This window comes from Delphinapterus leucas, chromosome 5 (genome assembly GCF_059928025.1).
Source record: "Delphinapterus leucas isolate spDelLeu-1000000601 "Yukka" chromosome 5, BTC_Dleu_Yukka2, whole genome shotgun sequence".
In the NCBI taxonomy this organism is placed as follows: domain Eukaryota; kingdom Metazoa; phylum Chordata; class Mammalia; order Artiodactyla; family Monodontidae; genus Delphinapterus; species Delphinapterus leucas.
In genome coordinates, this window is record NC_143133.1 from 84677640 (window position 1) to 84695440 (window position 17801).

Below are 17801 nucleotides of genomic sequence, written 5' to 3' on the forward strand. Positions count from 1 at the left end.
TACTCCAATATAAAATAAAAATTTAAAAAGAAGAAAGTTAATGTGGAGTAATTGAAAAGGACTGAATGGTAGTTAATAAATTTTCACTTATTCAGTTTGCCAGTAACCCAAAGTTTGAGAAGTGCCTTGGAACAAAGATATAATGAAATGCATATTTTAAAATATCAAGCCATGTCAAATTACACTTAACATGTATATTTAAAATTTATTGTGCTATAACATTTTTTTGGCACATTTAACTAATATCCTATTAGGATGCTATGAAGCAAAGTGTTACCAGAGATAGAATATTTTAGAGGCAATATTTGGATTCAATAAAGAATAACTCTTATTTCTAGTGTCATTCAGTATGAGAGACCTATTAATAATGAATCATTGGTAGACGTAAATGTAACAGCAGTCTCGATATCACTGCACACTCTAACAGAAGGCCTTCCAGAGTAAGAGAATGCACAATATTATATCTGTTTCTTCTCTGACATTATTCCATGGAAATTTATATGATGTGTTTTACAGGTGGGGGAGGGATAGGGGTGGGATAAGGTAGAATGTATGAGTAAATCCAGTAAGGATACATTTAAGCTGTGTTTTAATTATAAATTATCCTAAGACCTAAGTGTTTAGCAAACTATGTATATAATGCAATACTTTATGTTATTGAAAATCATATTCATGTAAATATGCCCATTTTCTCTTTTCTACTAAGCATGACTTTGATGCCTTTGGTTATTAATTGCCCCATCATTATTTTCCCCGAATTTTCATTATCAGGAGAAATAACAAAAGCATTCACTGAAATCTAGAGTATCTATTTCAAATCCAATATTTAGAACTGCTTAAGCAATTTTATTTTAAAATTTAATGTTAAAAATGAAAAAAACTACCATAAACAAGATAATTTTTGTAATATGAACCAATAAAATATTGAAATCATTAATTTAATGTACACTTTTAAGTCAAACTAGATTTTTGCAAACATAAAGAATGCTATAACTTAAAAACTAGTTATTTTAAAATTCCCAGATCAGGCTTATTCAAAATTTGCAGGAGATTTGAATGAGCAAGAGCTATTTAATAGAAAGGGATAAAATAGAGTTAATTAATTAACATTTATTCTCAATTGCTTTTTAGAGTTCTGGTTTAGTTTGTTGTTATTTTTTTAATCAGTAGATTACGTTAGTCTTTCTTTTTCTGAAAATAAGAAAAAAGGACTTTGGAAAAACATATATATATATATATATATATGGTGTCATTTTGTATGTTGTTATAATACACAGATCATGGACATACTGTTACATTTATTTATCTTAATTTAGAAAGAATCTGTGGTCTTTACTCCTAAAACATTCTTTTCTTTAAGATTTAAAAAATGCAAAGTTATAGACACAAAAATTAAATGGTTAAAGAAATGATATATTTCTGTTACTGTCCTGCTCATATAATAACTGAACACCTCAGAACTGCAGAGTGATATTTAAACTCAGCTGGAATATTGTGAATATTAGAATTCCACATCAATTCAAGCACTCTTGACAGGTTTTTATTTATTATTAATATACAAGCAAAAACATTTAACAGAACTCAGGGTGATTTTCAGTGTCTCTCACACAATCAGTACTTCATGTGAACTGTAGGCATCTGTGAAGCAATCATTTTGCTTTCTCTTTTTTCCCAGTACACTTTGTCTAAAGTGACTTGACACAACATAAATTTACTTTATTTGAATTCTAAATATAAAAAGTAAAGTCTTTGTTTTATGAAATAATTTCTCTTCTTCCATATATCTTTCCAAGCTGAGAAAAATAATGCATATTAGAGTTGGTGTTAATCGCACCTTATTCTAGACTTTTAGTCAGGTAAACATAAAAATCTGCATATGATAATTACTACAAATCTATAAAGGTTAATTTGGACATAATTTTTCAATGTATCATTTGCTAGACTTGGAAAGGCAATGATTAATTTTGCTTTGTCTCAGACTGTCTCCAAAAACCTGTTATCAATACTTTTCCAAGTTCTACCTCACAGAAATTGGGAAATTTCAAACTATACTAATCCACTTAATACATATATTTAAAACTAATCAATTTTATATGACAAAATAGGTTTACTGTTAATATTGTTAAAGGAAATTTGCTTTTGTGTGTGTGTGATCTTTGGAATTTCTATTTTTGTCTCCCTATATCATTTCCATGAATGTACTATGTTGCAATACCACCTACCTATTTTTCTTATTTTATAAAAAGTGCTTATAAAAACTCCTCAAGGATTTAAATTAACTAAAAACATGTTAAATTATTTTTAAATTTTTATAGCTGTATTTATTACTATGAAAATTTTATGAGGCACAGTGCTATATTTTTAATCTATTAAAGCATAGTAGTATGCTTTATGTTAAAATATTTTAAACAGTGTGTTCCTAAATTCCTAATCTCTAATTATTAATGAATTCCAGTCTTTCTTTTTGAGAAACTTTTATAAAAATACTAATTGCACATTCTAGAATTTCCCCTTAAGTACATTTGCTTTTTGAATATATGTCAATTTTTTTTTTTTTTTTTTGCGGTACGCAGGCCTCTCACTGTTGTGACCTCTCCCGTTATGGAGCACAGGCTCCAGATGCGCAGGCTCAGCGGCCATGGCTCACGGGCCTAGCCCCTCCGCGGCATGTGGGATCTTCCTGGACCGGGGCACGAACCCGTGTCCCCTGTATCGGCAGGCAGACTCTTAACCACTGCGCCACCAGGGAAGCCCAATATATGTCAATTTTTATGTTGACATTTTGAGAAACATGTTTCTGACATTTGCTATGTAAAAATACTGAGAGAATAAATAATCTAGTTGATTTTTCTCTTATAGTTTCTTTGAAATAACTTTCATGAGATAATTAAAACACACAAAATTGAGTGTTAAACACCAAGTTTTAGTGCTGTGTCAGAAATTTTGATATCAGAAAGCCAATTTCTCAGGGTTTCAATTTCTACAAATAAAAAATGAGAGTTTGACTAGATATTTTCTAAGTCCCTTTGGAGTGTTACAATTGTAAAAATATATATAATTTTGTTGATATAAAATCTCTATTTTATGCTTCAGTGAATATGACAAAATTAGATATCAATATAGCTATTACAATCATTGTACATCAATTCATTTACCTATTTTTCAGACTTTTGTTGTGCTTATTCTACAAATGACTCAAAACAGAATACTTCTGGTTTTTGACTTCAGGTATCGAAGGGTGTTGGGGTGGGATTTTTTCTTATTTCTTTATAGAAAATTGACATTACTGTTCCTTTTCTCTCCTTGTTTGAAAGTGATGTTGGAGAATATAGCTGGGACAGGTCTATATGTTTTTAAGTATGGATCATTAGGAAAATATTAAAATATTAATGGCACTTAGAGAAAAACAGAAAAATATAAGTAATACTTTGATAACAAGATTTTATTTTTAGCATTAAAGCTATGTTTATTCTTTATTTCTTCAAAGAAAGCATAAGTGTTGATTCATGTCTTTGGGTTGCACAGACTCGTGGCAGTCACTAAATGCATGTTTAATAAATGGTGTAATTAATTTGGTATTGCTTTCATCTTTTGCAGAGTACGTAAAACAAATGAACAAACAAACAAAAACACCTCTCTCATGTATCTTCAAACTCCTTTTCTTTTCCTCAAGCTCAATTCTTTCTGAACCGGGGGAAAAAAAAAAAAAAAAAACAGAACAAAAGTATATCCTCCCTCTCAATACTGCTCTCCATTCTAGCTCCTTCTCCATTTCCTCTCTATCTGGCACTAAGTCCCGTCTTGCCAAGGCTCAGGACTTGCACAGCAGGCAAGCCATGGTCCAAGAGTCCTCACTCGTGTTTTCTTCCCTGTCATATCCATCCTAAAGGGGACTACCCAGACAGTTGCATCAAAGGTGGAAGACAGGTTCAGGCATCCATGCAATCACTCTCCTCTTAACTCTACCTCTCTCTCAAGGACCTTCGTCTAAAATTTAATTCTATCATCCTCTTTGGGAAGGATAGTTAGAGACTGAGGAAAATAATGCTCTCCTTCAGAGTTCTAGCCCAGTGGTTTTCCACTTGGGTTTCACACTGTAATCATCGAAGGAACTTTAAACAAATACCACCTCCAAGCCCCGCACACAGAAAAATATGATAAAATTAATCTTGTAAAGGACATGAGTATCCTCACATGTATCTATTTTGACAATCACTTTCTAACAGCTGCTCAAAAAAAAAAAGACAAAATAATCTGAAGATAACAATGAACCATAAAGATCATTACCTCGGTCCTAGCCTCATTCCAGTAAGTAAGGGCATGATTTTATCTTTTCTTAATGACCCATTATAAAGGTTTTGCAATTGTTGTCTACCTGATATTGAAGGTTACCACTTAAACAGCAATAACTCCTGAAACTACTACCACAAGAATGTGGCCATTTGAGGGATCCTACTGATGGTTATATAAATACTATATCACATGTATGTTTCATACAATGAGAGTCTGTTTTCACCTCAGATTCCTTTCATCAAAAAGAACCTAATATATTCTTCCCCATCATTGCTTTATGGTTAAGAAAGAAGAGTATAAGACTTTGGAGAATACACAGTCCTGTAGTTGTGAGAAAAAGAACAATCTAGGAAATACACAGAAATGGTGTTTCCTTCCTTTTCTAGGGCATGTTTTAAGAAAAGTTCATACACGTACATAGGTTTACCTTAGTCCTCCCACTCCTATTTTAGCATAAAATCTGTTCAACTGAAGATTTTCCAACCATGGGAGTTTTCAAGATCATAGCCCCATAATTGTCAAGTGGCTATTCTAATACATAATCCAAAGGGGAAAATTGGTTTTTCAAAGTCATGCTTGCCTGTGTTTCCAAATTTACATTCATTATTAGCTATGATTGCTAATCCCAAAACTTTCTTAAATATGATAGATATTTTGTTAAAAAATAATAGGGCTTGATATTTTTCTGTGCAGCATCCTCTAGAGATTTTTTATAAAGAAATCTTACTGTCAGTGTTTACTGACTTTGCTTAAGTTAATCCATATGATCTATCACCATGGTTTTATTAGTAAAACTTCTTTCTCGAAAAGTTACAACAAAATGTTATATATGAACAGATTTATCAATGAATTCTAATAAAATAAAACAGTTCAAGTTTGCCTTTTAAGTGCACTGAGTTTGTGCATTAACTCAATCAATCAGTCAGTCAGTTAGTCAATAAATGTTAATTGAGGACCAGATTCTGCATATGATTAGGTTTAGGGCCAGAAAAACTAACATTAACAATACATTCAAAAAGGCAATTAAATAGTGAAATTTCTACATCTATTCTAATTGTAAACTGTTAAATTTCAGGACTAATTAATCAAACATTTTAAATTAGTAAATAATTCAACTCTACCTTATAGTACTAAAAGTAAAGTAAACAAATCCCGTATTTTTCCACAGCATGCCATTTAACAATATTTGGTTATGACTACAAATTTGTCTGCTCATATATATCACCTTTGGTTCGTATAGAGAAATAAGAGAGCAATTCTCCAAGGGCAGGAAACAGTAAAAATCATCTTTAGCATGAAAATCTTCCAAAATTATTTCCTACTACTGAGTATATATGGTATAAACCATGTATAACAAACTTTAAAAATTTCAAAACATATGCATATGCAATCAGGCATATAAAAATATGAGTGTTTCAAAATACAAGGAATACAAGATTGATCATATCCAAAAACCATGGGAGTTGGAAAAATGTTTCAACATGTTAGGTAACTTAGAGAAGATTCCCACAATGCTAACTGAGATCAGTGTGGTGAAAGCTTCCTCACTTATAATAATGGAAATAAAGGGCCTAAACCCTGAGCAAGAGAGATCTCATTTCTAGAAATCATTCTTTTATAAATACATTTTGTCTAAGGACAAAGGAAGATTAGTAGGTTATACAGGGCTTTTACATTTAGTTTCCCATTCTACTTTAATTCAGGGAGATGAAGTTGAAAAAGTTAGCTTCAGACTAAAGCATCCACCTAATTTATTATCCAAACCAGACAATTTTAAGAACAAAAGAGGAATTACTGATCATTAGGCTGGCAATACATAGAAACTAGAACTCTCCGTGTCTACCAAAACACATGGTCATGCTGACTGCAGACATACCAGAATCTCTAATCCTATTTTATCACTTTACTAGTTATAAAAATTTGTAGAAATTTTCTAATACATCTAGCATCTCAGTGTTCTCATTTATAAAAAATAACTTGCAATACCTAGAATTAAACCAAAAAATATATTCAAGATGTCCGTCACGTATTAATCATTCAAACAATGATAGCTATTTCAGGAGAACATCTTTTGATATCTTTGATCTAAATTCTGTTAGGCATAAGCTATTTCAGATATTTCCAATACCAAAATTATCTCTATATGGGCATTCCATATCTTCACTCCATACAAATATTCACCTCTCTCCCTCTTGCTCGTCATCATTGCCATGAGAGGAGCATGCCCACTAACTCCAAAGGAAGGATGAGAGACATGGAGTAGAACCATTCCAGGCAAGCTCAAGCTAAATCAGCCAATGTTTTAGCTCAGGGGCCAGAGAACTTTCTTCCATAAGGGAAAGACAACAATTTTTTTCAGCTTTGGGGTCATATAGTCTCTGTACCAGCTATCAGCTCTGCCACTGTACTACAAAAGCAGCTCTAGATAACATAAACCAATAGCCATGGCTTTATTCTAATAAAACTTTACTTGTGGAGACTGGATTTGAATTTCATATAGTCTTCATGTGTCACAAAATATTTAGAAAAATTTTTCAACCATTTAAAACAATAGAAATCATTCTTAGTTCATGAGATACATAAAAATAGGTTGAAATCCTCATTGGATCATCAAGCTGTAGTTTACTAACCCCTATATTGGCTTGTTGTTTATTTTTAAATGCCATTGAGGTTGGTAAATTTTTGTAGTTTAGCGTTATTTTAGTAACAGGAAACTGATACAACCTCACTACAGAACAGTCACAGATTGTTACTGTATAAGCATATGTATAATTAAATGTGTATTCGGTTTTGACAAAGTGGAGAACTCCTAAACACTTCCAGTTTGGTGCTGCTGGATTAGAATCAATTTTTGCTCAAATAAACTCTTAAAATTTTTAATATACTTCAGCTTATCTTTTAACAGAATTAAACTTGATTAGTGACATAGATGTGGGGTGGCTTGCTGTCAGCCCAAAACTTGACACAATGTGTATATATATAAATGATCAAGATTTGGCTTCCAGTGCTGTATTTAATTTTAAAGATGAATACAGTCCACCTCACAAATATTGCAGGTTTGGCTCCAGATCACCGGAATGAAATGAGTAACACAATAAAGCAAGGCACTTGAATTTTTTTGGTTTCCGAGTATATATAAGAGTTATTTTTACACTGCACTGTAGTCTATTAAGTGTGCAATAGAATTATGTCTACAGAATGTACATACCTTAATTAAAAAATAGTCTATTGCTAAAAATTCTATCATCTGATAAGGCAGAGTTGCTACAGTCCTTCAATTTGTAAAAAAATGCAGTATCTGCAAAGCACCATAAAGCAAGTGCAATAAAATGAGGTATGCCTCTATATATTACAAAATAAAATATAACAAGTTTTAAAGTTAACATTGTGGTCTTCCTATTTAAAATATTGTTTACTTTTCACAACCATATCATTGATCTACAAATTTTACAGGGCCTAAAATTTTCTCCACAGGACATTAAATATACAACTCCAGAAAATAAATATAAATGTCAAATATCATATTTAGGCAGATAAGTTTGGCTGTCACCAACAAATTTTAAAATTTCTAATGTGGACCAAAGCAATTCCCTACATACACTAAGCTTCCACCAGAGAGTGTAAAGCAAGTCAATTACGGTCTATAAAGAAATACTGTAAATTGTTCCTCCATACAAACAAAAGCAAATAAATGACACTTTGGATGAATTTTTCTTATCTGCAAGTAATTCTTATATTGCTCGAAAGAAGTAGAGGTCTGGTGCCTTGAAATAATGCACGTGTTAATCTGTGAGTTGTTGAGTCTTTTCTGTGTCCTAAGTTGTTGCTCAAAGCACATTAATATAAATTCCACATTGCAAGCATCCTCTCTTGATTTAAGGAGATGAAAGGGCAAACAACCACCATATACTTTACTTACCTTTTACCACACAATCAATTGTGCTCAATCTGTTGCTAGAAATCCTCTAGTCCTGCTTAGCCCTAAATCACTGGTATTCAGAGGTTTATTGCATATTCACACTCATTTGTCATTTGTAGGAAGTCTAATTGAGAGAATTTACAGTTGGTTGAGTGCTTCATTGAGATTGTACATGTTTAATAAAAGCTTTTTAAGTTACTAGTCTCCGCTCAGGAAACAACAAAAGTGCTTGAGGGTTAAAGAATAAAACATAGCAGGTAAATGTTATGGTGTGACATTTCCTTATAATGTTTCCCAAGTAACTGCATTTACTGGTTTTGAATTGTTTTTACATATCTAATGTGCTTTGCTGGAAAAAATTTAGCCTATTAGTTATTCCACGTGACAGAAAAGTGATGGAAGAGTTACTTCTCAGTCAAAATGCTGTGGTTAGCTGAAAATAGTGACAATAATTATTGCACTGTAGGAGAAAGTCTAAAATAATACGTCAAGTGAAATAATCTCGAACATCTCATACAAATAAATCTAATTAAGTAGTAGGAACTGACTTTAGTCTATGTTACTCTGCAGTCATTTTAAAATGTGATTCTGATTTTCAACTTGCATTATTGAACCATAGGCATTGTTTATGGGATGAAACTGCATACTGAGAACTCATTTTACACAAGTAATCCTTGTTGCCATTTAGCTTTATATTTCAAAGAAAATGTGAAACAACACAGAAAAGGAGGCCAAGATTAAGGTTCAAAAATGTGACAGGAATAAACGTCAAAGAACTCAGACATATCAGCACCTGATTTCTCTCTAGCTTGGTGTTCTGGAACTGTCTGGCCAAATAGCAATCAGAAAAATTAGAAGGTGCTAATGAACAATGCTACAGGATAAAAATGGAATCTGTGGACCAGCTCTTTCAGGAGAAAGTTCTTAAGAATCTGCCTGCCTTCTCATTATTCAGCAAGTGCTAGTGCCTTGTTATTTCCTTAGGTTGGTGGACTAAATGCTGGTTCTACTGCATGATGCTGAGCGGGTTTTTAAACTCCATTGTTTCTAAATAAACTCTTCTCTTAAATGAAAGTGTTAATCCATGGTTACCACATTCCTCATTTGGATTAGTACTTGAGTGAAAAACCAAAACATACAAATTCTTTGGAATGGCACTGCTGATAAAGTGAGGTTTGAAACATTTTAGTGCATTATGATATAACCATTTGTCCTTTTCTTAGAATTCAATTTACAGTACATGAAATAAAGGAAAGCATTCTCAAAACAGATGGCCAAAATTACTAACATCAAGAAGATTAATGAAAATATTCTCACTGATTAGAATGTTAGACAGAATTTCTCTAAATAAAAATATTTTAATCGAGTTCTGATTTGAATTGGTTTGATTCAAATTCACTTGTCCCATACACATTTTGGAATGCTCGAAGAGGAATGATAGAGGGAAGAACTTTGGCAACATGGAGGAGAGTATTCCAAACAGGGATCAAATGTCTAGATTTCTCTTTCATCCATTTAGCAAACAATTATTGAGCAGCTTATATAATTTTCTAGATGTTAGAGATAGAGCAGTGAACAAACATGCTTCCTGTATTCATGAAACAAATGAGAGAAAGAGAAATAAAAATAAGAAAGTAAATGTTTTCTTCATGAGTTTTATAGAGAAAAATTGAGCTTACAAAGAGAGGCTGGAAATGGGGTGTGGGAGATATTTTACCACTTTTATAGAGTGTCAGATAAGTCCCACTGATAATGTGATATTTGAACAGAAACTAAGGAGAAGTGACAGAGTGAACCATATGGATCACAAGGGAGAAAAATCAGCAACATTTTAAGTCGTTTTACATTAAGTCAAAATCAGCTAAAACTGCATAAACAGCAACATACCACAGCATTGTTTTTTGAGTCATTAAGTCCTTGAAAGCTTTATTCAATATAGCACAAAATTTGTAGTCTTCATCCTTACTTACTATTCCCTTCACTTCTTTTCTGAGCTGGCTTTCTCTCTCAACTTGGCTTTCATAGTACTAGGCCCTCCATGCAATCTGCTTCACTACATCAAATAGCCTGCACAATTGCATTGTCATCCCTCCCTGTTTTTGTTTGTGTAAGCATTGTAGGCTTAACAGAGATAAGAATTCACCCACTTTCTCTGAAAGCTGAGCTTAACAGTTTTCCATCTTATCTACATTAGCGTCTTTAATATTTGTGTATTATACCATAATGCATTCATTTCTTCACTGTTTGTGTATTATTCATATCAATTGATAAAGGCATCCTTGCATCCCAGGGATGGCACAGTTGCCATCACTCCTGCTTAGAAAATGAGTGTGTATTAGTTTTCTATTGCACTGTATCGAATTACTACAAACTTAGTGGCTTAAAGCAACACCTGTTATCTCACATTTTTTGTGGGTCAGAAATCTAGGCAATGTGCAGCTCAGCTGGTTCTCTGCTTAACATCTCACAGGGCTAAAATTAAGTAAAAAGGGCTACTTTCTTTTCTGGAGGCTATGGGGGTGAATCTACTTCCAAGCTTATTGGAGTTATTGGCCAAATTCAATTCTTGCAGCTAGAAAAGAGGGTCCCTGTGTCATTGCTGACTGTCAGCTGAGGGGCCTGACTTTGCTCTTAGAAGCTGCCTATACTCCTCATGCTTTACATGTAGCCTCTCCAGCAACAGCAGGTCTAATACACATGCTCAATCTCTCTGATCTCGCCTTCACCTTCATCTCTCTTCTGCCACCAACAACCCCCTAATCTGCTGCATTTCTTGACCCCAATTAGAAGTTGGGGGTCTCGACTTTTAAGGACTCAAATATTTAGACTGAGCCTTCCCAGATAATTAAAGATAATATCCCTATTTTAAGGTTAGTTGATTAGTAGTTTTGCTTCCAGCTGCAAGTCCCTTCACAGCAGCACCTAGATTAGTGTTTAACTTAATAACCAAGGGACAGAAATCTTGGGGGAACATTTTTAGAATTCTGCCTACAATGAAGTGCTAATACTTTATGTCAGCATGCATTGTCATAAAAATAATATCTATTTAATCATAATTTTAGGAAGTAAGGACTATTATCTTTGTGTTATAGATAGAGAAATTTAATGTGTCTATATGATTCCAGAGCACATGCTTGTCTTCAAACAATGACATGAATTACAATGTCATGTAATGTTACCCCTAGATGAGCAGAAATCAAGGTGATGGTTCTAAATTAACCTTGATTAAGCAAGTTCAGATTATAGATAAGGTACCTGAACCACTCCTCTCTAGAATGTTAGTCTTCCACATTGAAATGCATTGCATTTGAAACTGCTGTTAGTCCTTTTAAAAATACAATATTCTTTTTTTCTACTTAGATAACTTAAAATAACCAATTCTCTATTTAAAAGAAATTCTAAAAATCTATTACATTTAGATATAAATAAAATAGATATTTAAAGTATTGATTAAAAGAAAAAATACAAAATATGTTTCCCAATACCAGAATTACGTCATGATTCTCCAAGAGGCATTTTCTTTTAATAATCAAGTGACAATTAGAAAAACAAACACTTTAAGTGTTAAGTAGTGACAAAATTTTTAACATTAATTCTAGATCACTGAAGTTAATTAAGCAGTCTTTTAAGCAATTTTAGATTTATACTAATGTCAACCATGAACTTCAGCTTCTATATATCATTTGTTTATTCTAGAAATTTTGATTACATATATCAAAACATGGAATGATGAATCTCACAGATAAGCATCCCTGAAGTACAAACTGAAAAGAGAGCAAGTTTGGCATACACATTTAATTAAAATAGATAGTCAAGCTACAAGGTTTGCAAACATATTCACAGATGTAGCCAAACTAGATAATCCCAGACCAAAAATATTTTAAAACATTAATAGTGTATAAATTTTCTTTTTCTATTATTCAATGAATATATTAATATAATGCATATTGGAGAAAGCATTGCCTGATTTGTATTATGGATTATGCATGTATATTCATATTTATTGTATTATAATCTCAAAAGAGCAATGACATAAGCTTGTTCATTTTCTCAAGACTCAGAAAACCTAATTAATATAAGGAATCCATTTATCAGGATGTCATTTGTCACTTGCAGTGTAGAATTTGTATCCCTGATCTTTTAGACTGTAGGTCTTGTCAAATTCAAGAGAAGAAAATCTTCAATTACAGCAAATAATTGTTTTAAAAGAGATGAATGTTTATGTTAATAGAGATTAAACACAGTAAGGACTCTCTTCTTAACTGTGATATACTTAATTTCTAATTTCTGTTAATTCACAAGAAAGATATTCTTTGTATTTAATGGTGCATTGGGTACAGAGAATAGAATAAAATTTGAAGGTTTTCCTAGCACGTTAGAAGCTTAAAGAACTTAGCTTTTAACACCTTGTATAACTTTAAGGATTTGGCATTTTCTATACTGAAAAAAAAAAAAAAATCCACCACAGGAAAATCATCTGGGGTAAAGTTAAAACTGAGTAGGGGTCAGAGCCTCTCTACTCTAGCTGACTGTGAATTTTTAACTTATTTCCAGGCCACCTATCTAGTTCTCTGAATAGTGAGATTTCTTTCCACTAGGCTAATGCCAGAGGAAGTATCCAAAGACCTTTACTCTGAGATTTTGCTTGGCATGTACAGGGTTACCCAGAGGAGCCCACTGCCGTGTTTTTACAGCATAGCATAGAAATGGAGGTTTGCATGTATCAAATCCTTGACAAATGTTCCAGCAGTTAAGTAAAACTTTGTTTATATTGCGTGCCTCTCAACAGAAATTAAGAACTGTGGAAACAATTCGCGCAAGTGGTTGGCAATCTTCTCTCGTTCTCTTTTAGTGAATATGACAAGCTCACCTGCTGTGGGAGGCTGAAAATAAAGGACAATCTCACCACATTAAAAAAACATGAGCCACAACTGAATCTGAGGCCAACTAAACCACCAGAGACTTACTGTGACGCTTAATTTTGTCGATGATGGAAGTACTTTAGCCTGAGGTAACTTTCATGGAGGCCGTATTTGCGTGCAAACCTTCACTTAAAGCACTGTGGAAAGGCAGAGTTAATGTTCATGGGAGTGTAAACTTACAGTAAAAGGCAGGAACCACATAAGATGTTACATCACTCAAGGCAGTCAACTTTGGTAGTGGCCTAATGTTTTATTGAAACTCATTCCTCCTCACAGGAGATCTGAAAACCCACTTAGTGCCCTCAGAAAATTGTCTGTTTAGGCTGCACGACTGGTTGCTAATCACAGAAAGATAAAAACATCAAAATAAGCTAATAGGGTTTTGCCATGAAATACAGTCTCCGGAGAGCTAGAATTGAGAGGGGGAGGTTGCTGGGGGACCTATTAAGTTCAAGGGTTTACTGAAGTTAAGGGAACATGCTCCAGTAAAATGAAGAAGGGAGGGGACAGAGAGAACACACAAGAGAAGGGGGAAGTAAGAAGGAAAAAAATTATTTTCTAGGAAATGGAATAAGCAAGACCCAGCAAAATTAAGTAAAATCATGATTAAATTTTATATCAGTCAGACAGTGTTTGAAAATGATGCTGAAGCACTGAAACAGTATTACAACGATGGCTCATAAAAAAATATTTCTTAGGAAATCATTTTAAATAATAAGAACTCATTAACAGAATGCCACCAGAGAAAAGACATTTTATAAAAGGCAATTTTTCCTTCTGTCAGTTATATATTCTCAGGTAACGATTTCAAAATTGTGTTTTCATTTCCTTCCATGCTTCTTTCTCGAGACTGAGAAAATCCTGTTTTTTTAATTAATGGGAATAATTTATCTTTTCAACTAGAGAATGTTTGAAAGTAATATGAAGAGAAAACATAAACCATTGTTTACTGGAGACCCCTTGGTATTTATTGTTGATCGGCTCTTCAGTTATTTGTAGTATTTTAACCAAAAGCTTATGGAAAGGAGTCTATGAATGAAATAGCACAACTTACAGAAGAGTTAATAATTCTCAGTCACAGTGTGTTTCAGTTTGTCGTGAGTAAAATAACATCATGGTTTAGAAAGTGTTTTATTACCTTTTGCCCAACTGCAAAATTTTGTATCTTATGACTCATACAAATTCTTTCTGGGAGGCAATGGCACCCACTAACTGGTTCATAAATTTTGTTATAGAGGGCACTGATGTTTTGATAAAGATATTAGAGCATAAATTTAGAAGCATGTATTTTCACATTTGCAAGAGCATCTATGTCATTGTCTGCTCTTTCTTATTTCCATAGCAAGAAAGAGTTTTAAGGGGGGAATAGATTATATAAATGCATGTCATCTTTTCTTTTTTTGTGTGTGTGGTTCGCGGGCCTCTCACTGTTGTGGCCTCTCCCGTTGTGGAGCACAGGCTCTGGACGCGCAGGCTCAGCGGCCATGGCTCATGGGCCCAGCCGTTCCGCGGCATGTGGGATCTTCCCAGACCGGGCACGAACCCATGTCCCCTGCATCAGCAGGCGGACTCTCAAACACTGCGCCACCAGGGAAGCCCACATGTCACCTTGATAGTTCCTATCTTATACTGTATTAACTGTGAACCTAAGCTGAATATAGACTTTCAGAAGTGATCGTCATTGAGGTAAAAATTCCTACTGTTCTTTCAAACCATCACAAAACACTACATCAGGGAGTAGTTGCAAATCACTTCCTCCTCTACCTGAATTCAGCCAGCATATGCATTTTTTGTGGCCCAGACATATTTTTCTTCAATATTTAATAACTTGATCCAACTATTTTTTTTAATTGAAAATATGGTTGGATTTACAATGCTGTGTCACTTTCTGGTGTACAGCAAGGTGATTCAGTTATATATATATATATATATATATATATATATTCTTGTGATATAAGCAGAGGCTTGTTGTACAAGCCTGTGAGGTTTCGTTTTTTTCCTGGGACCTCCAGGTTCTGCTGTGAGAAGGACAGGACTGAGTAGTTGCTCATCAAAAAGAAAGAGGAAACCCATGGAGAGCACAGTCTGCAGCCTTGGGCCAAGCCCAGGCTACCCAAAACCTGAAGCATGGCCATCTGAGCCCACCCACAGACCGAGGGGCAAGAACAGTAAATGTTTATTGTTCTAAGCCACAAAATTCATAGTAACTTGTTATTATGGCAATAGCTGACTAACATACATAGAATATGTTCATCTATTTCCCATCTCTCTCCCTTTACCATAACATAGATTCCATGAAAGCAGGTGGTTTGGTGTATTTTGTATCCCAAATGATTAGAACAGGGAATGGCACATGGTAGGGGCTTAATTAGTAATTATTAAAGAATTAATCAATATATATTATTAATCCATTTCTAAAATCATAATGTACAATTAGGGTGAGTCCTCATACATTCATATAAGATGCATTTCGGTACTTGAAGAGTATCTAACACCCCAAGAGGAATTATATATATATTTTTACTATTTGAAAATGTCAAAATGATTCTAAAATATATTTTGAAGATTAACATATAACAATAACTAGGGAGCTTCAAGATAGCAGAAGAGTAAGACACAGATATCACCTTCCACCCCACAAATACATCAGAAATACATCTACATGTGGAACAACTCCTACAGAACACCTACTGAACGCTGGCAGAAGACCTCAGATCTCCCAAAAGGCAAGAAACTCCCCACACACCTGGGTAGGGCAAAGAAGAAAGAAAAAAACAGAGACAAAAGAATAGGGATGGTACCTGCACCAGTGGGAGGGAGCCATGGAGGAGGAAAGGTTTCCACACACTAGGAAGCCCCTTAGCAGGCGGAGACTGCGGGTGGCGGACAGGGGGAGATTCAGAGCCATGGAGGAGAGTGCAGCAACAGGGGTGCAGAGGGCAAAACGGGGAGATTCCAACACAGAGGATCGGTGCCGACCAGCACTCGCCAGCACGAGAGGCTTGTCTGCTCACCCTCCGGGACAGGTCGGGGCTGGGAGCTGAGGCTCGGGCTTCGGAGGTCGGATCCCAGGGAGAGAACTGGGGTTGGCTGCATGAACACAGGCTGAAGGGGGCTAGTGTGCCACAGTTAGCCGGGAGGAAGTCCGGGAAAAAGTCTGGACCTGCCGAAGAGGTGAGAGACTTTTTCTTGCCTCTTTGTTTCCTGGTGCGCAAGGAGAGGGGATTAAGACCGCTGCTTAAAGGAGCTCCAAACACAGGCGCGGACCCCAGAGATGGGCATAAGATGCTAAGGCTGCTGCTGCCGCCACCAAGAACCCTGTGTGCGAGCACAGGTCACTCTCCACACCTCCCTTCCGGGGAGCCTGTGCAGCCCACCACCGTCAGGGTCCAGTGATCCAGGGACAACTTCCCCAGGAGAATGCACGGCATGCCTCAGGCTGGTGCAATGTCATGTTGGCCTCGGCTGCCGCAGGCTTGCCCCGAACTCTGTACCCCTCCCTACTCCCAGCCTGAGTGAGCCAGAGCCCCTGAATCAGCGGCTCCTTTAACCCCGTCCTGTCTGAGCGAAGAACAGACACCCTCCGGCGACCGACACGCAGAAGCGGGGCCAAATCCAAAGCTGAACCCCAGGAGCTGTGCCAACAAAGAAGAGGAAGGGAAATCTCTCCCAGCAGCCTCAGGAGCAGCGGATTAAATCTCCGCAATAAACTTGATGTACCCTGCATCTGAGGAATACCTGAATAGATAACGAATCATCCCAAAATGAGGAGGTGAACTTTGGGAGCAATGATATATATATATTTTTTTCCCTTTTACTCTTTTTGTGAGTGTGTATGTGTATGCTTTTGTCTGTATAGCTTTGCTTTTACCATTTGTCCTACGGTTCTGACTGTCCATTTTTCTGTTTTTGTTTTGTTTTGTTACTTAAATTTTTTTTCTCAATAATTAGTTTTTAATAAGTTTATTTTATTTTATCTTCTTCTCTCTCCCTTTCTTATTTTTCTCACTTTTATTCTGAGCAGTGTGGAGGACAGGCTCTTGGTGCTCCAGCCAGGATCAGGGCTGTGCCACTGAGCAGGGAGAACCAATTTCAGACACTGGTCCACAAGAGACCTCCCAGCTTCACACAGTATCAAATGGTGAAAATCTCCCAGAGATCTCCATCTCAACACCAGCACCCAGCTTCACTCAATGACCAGCAAGCTACAGTGCAGGACACCCTATGCCAAACAACTAGCAAGACAGGAACACACCCCCATCCATTAGCACAGAGGCTGCCTAAAATCATAATAAGGCCACAGACACCCCAAAACACACCACCAGACATGGACGTGCCCACCAGAAAGACAAGATCAAGCCTCATCCACCAGAACACAGGCACTAGTCCCCTCCATCAGGAAGCCTACACAAACCACTGAACCAACCTTAACCACGGGGGACAGACACCAAAAACAATGGAAACTATGAACCTTCAGTCTAGGAAAAGGAGACCCCAAAAACAGTAAGTTAAGCAAAATGAGAAGACAGAGAAACACACAGCAGATGAAGGAGCAAGGCAAAAACCCACCAGACCTAACAAATGAAGAGGAAATACGCAGTCTACCTGAAAAAGAATTCAGAATAATGATAGTAAAGATGATCCAAAATCTTGGAAATAGAATGGAG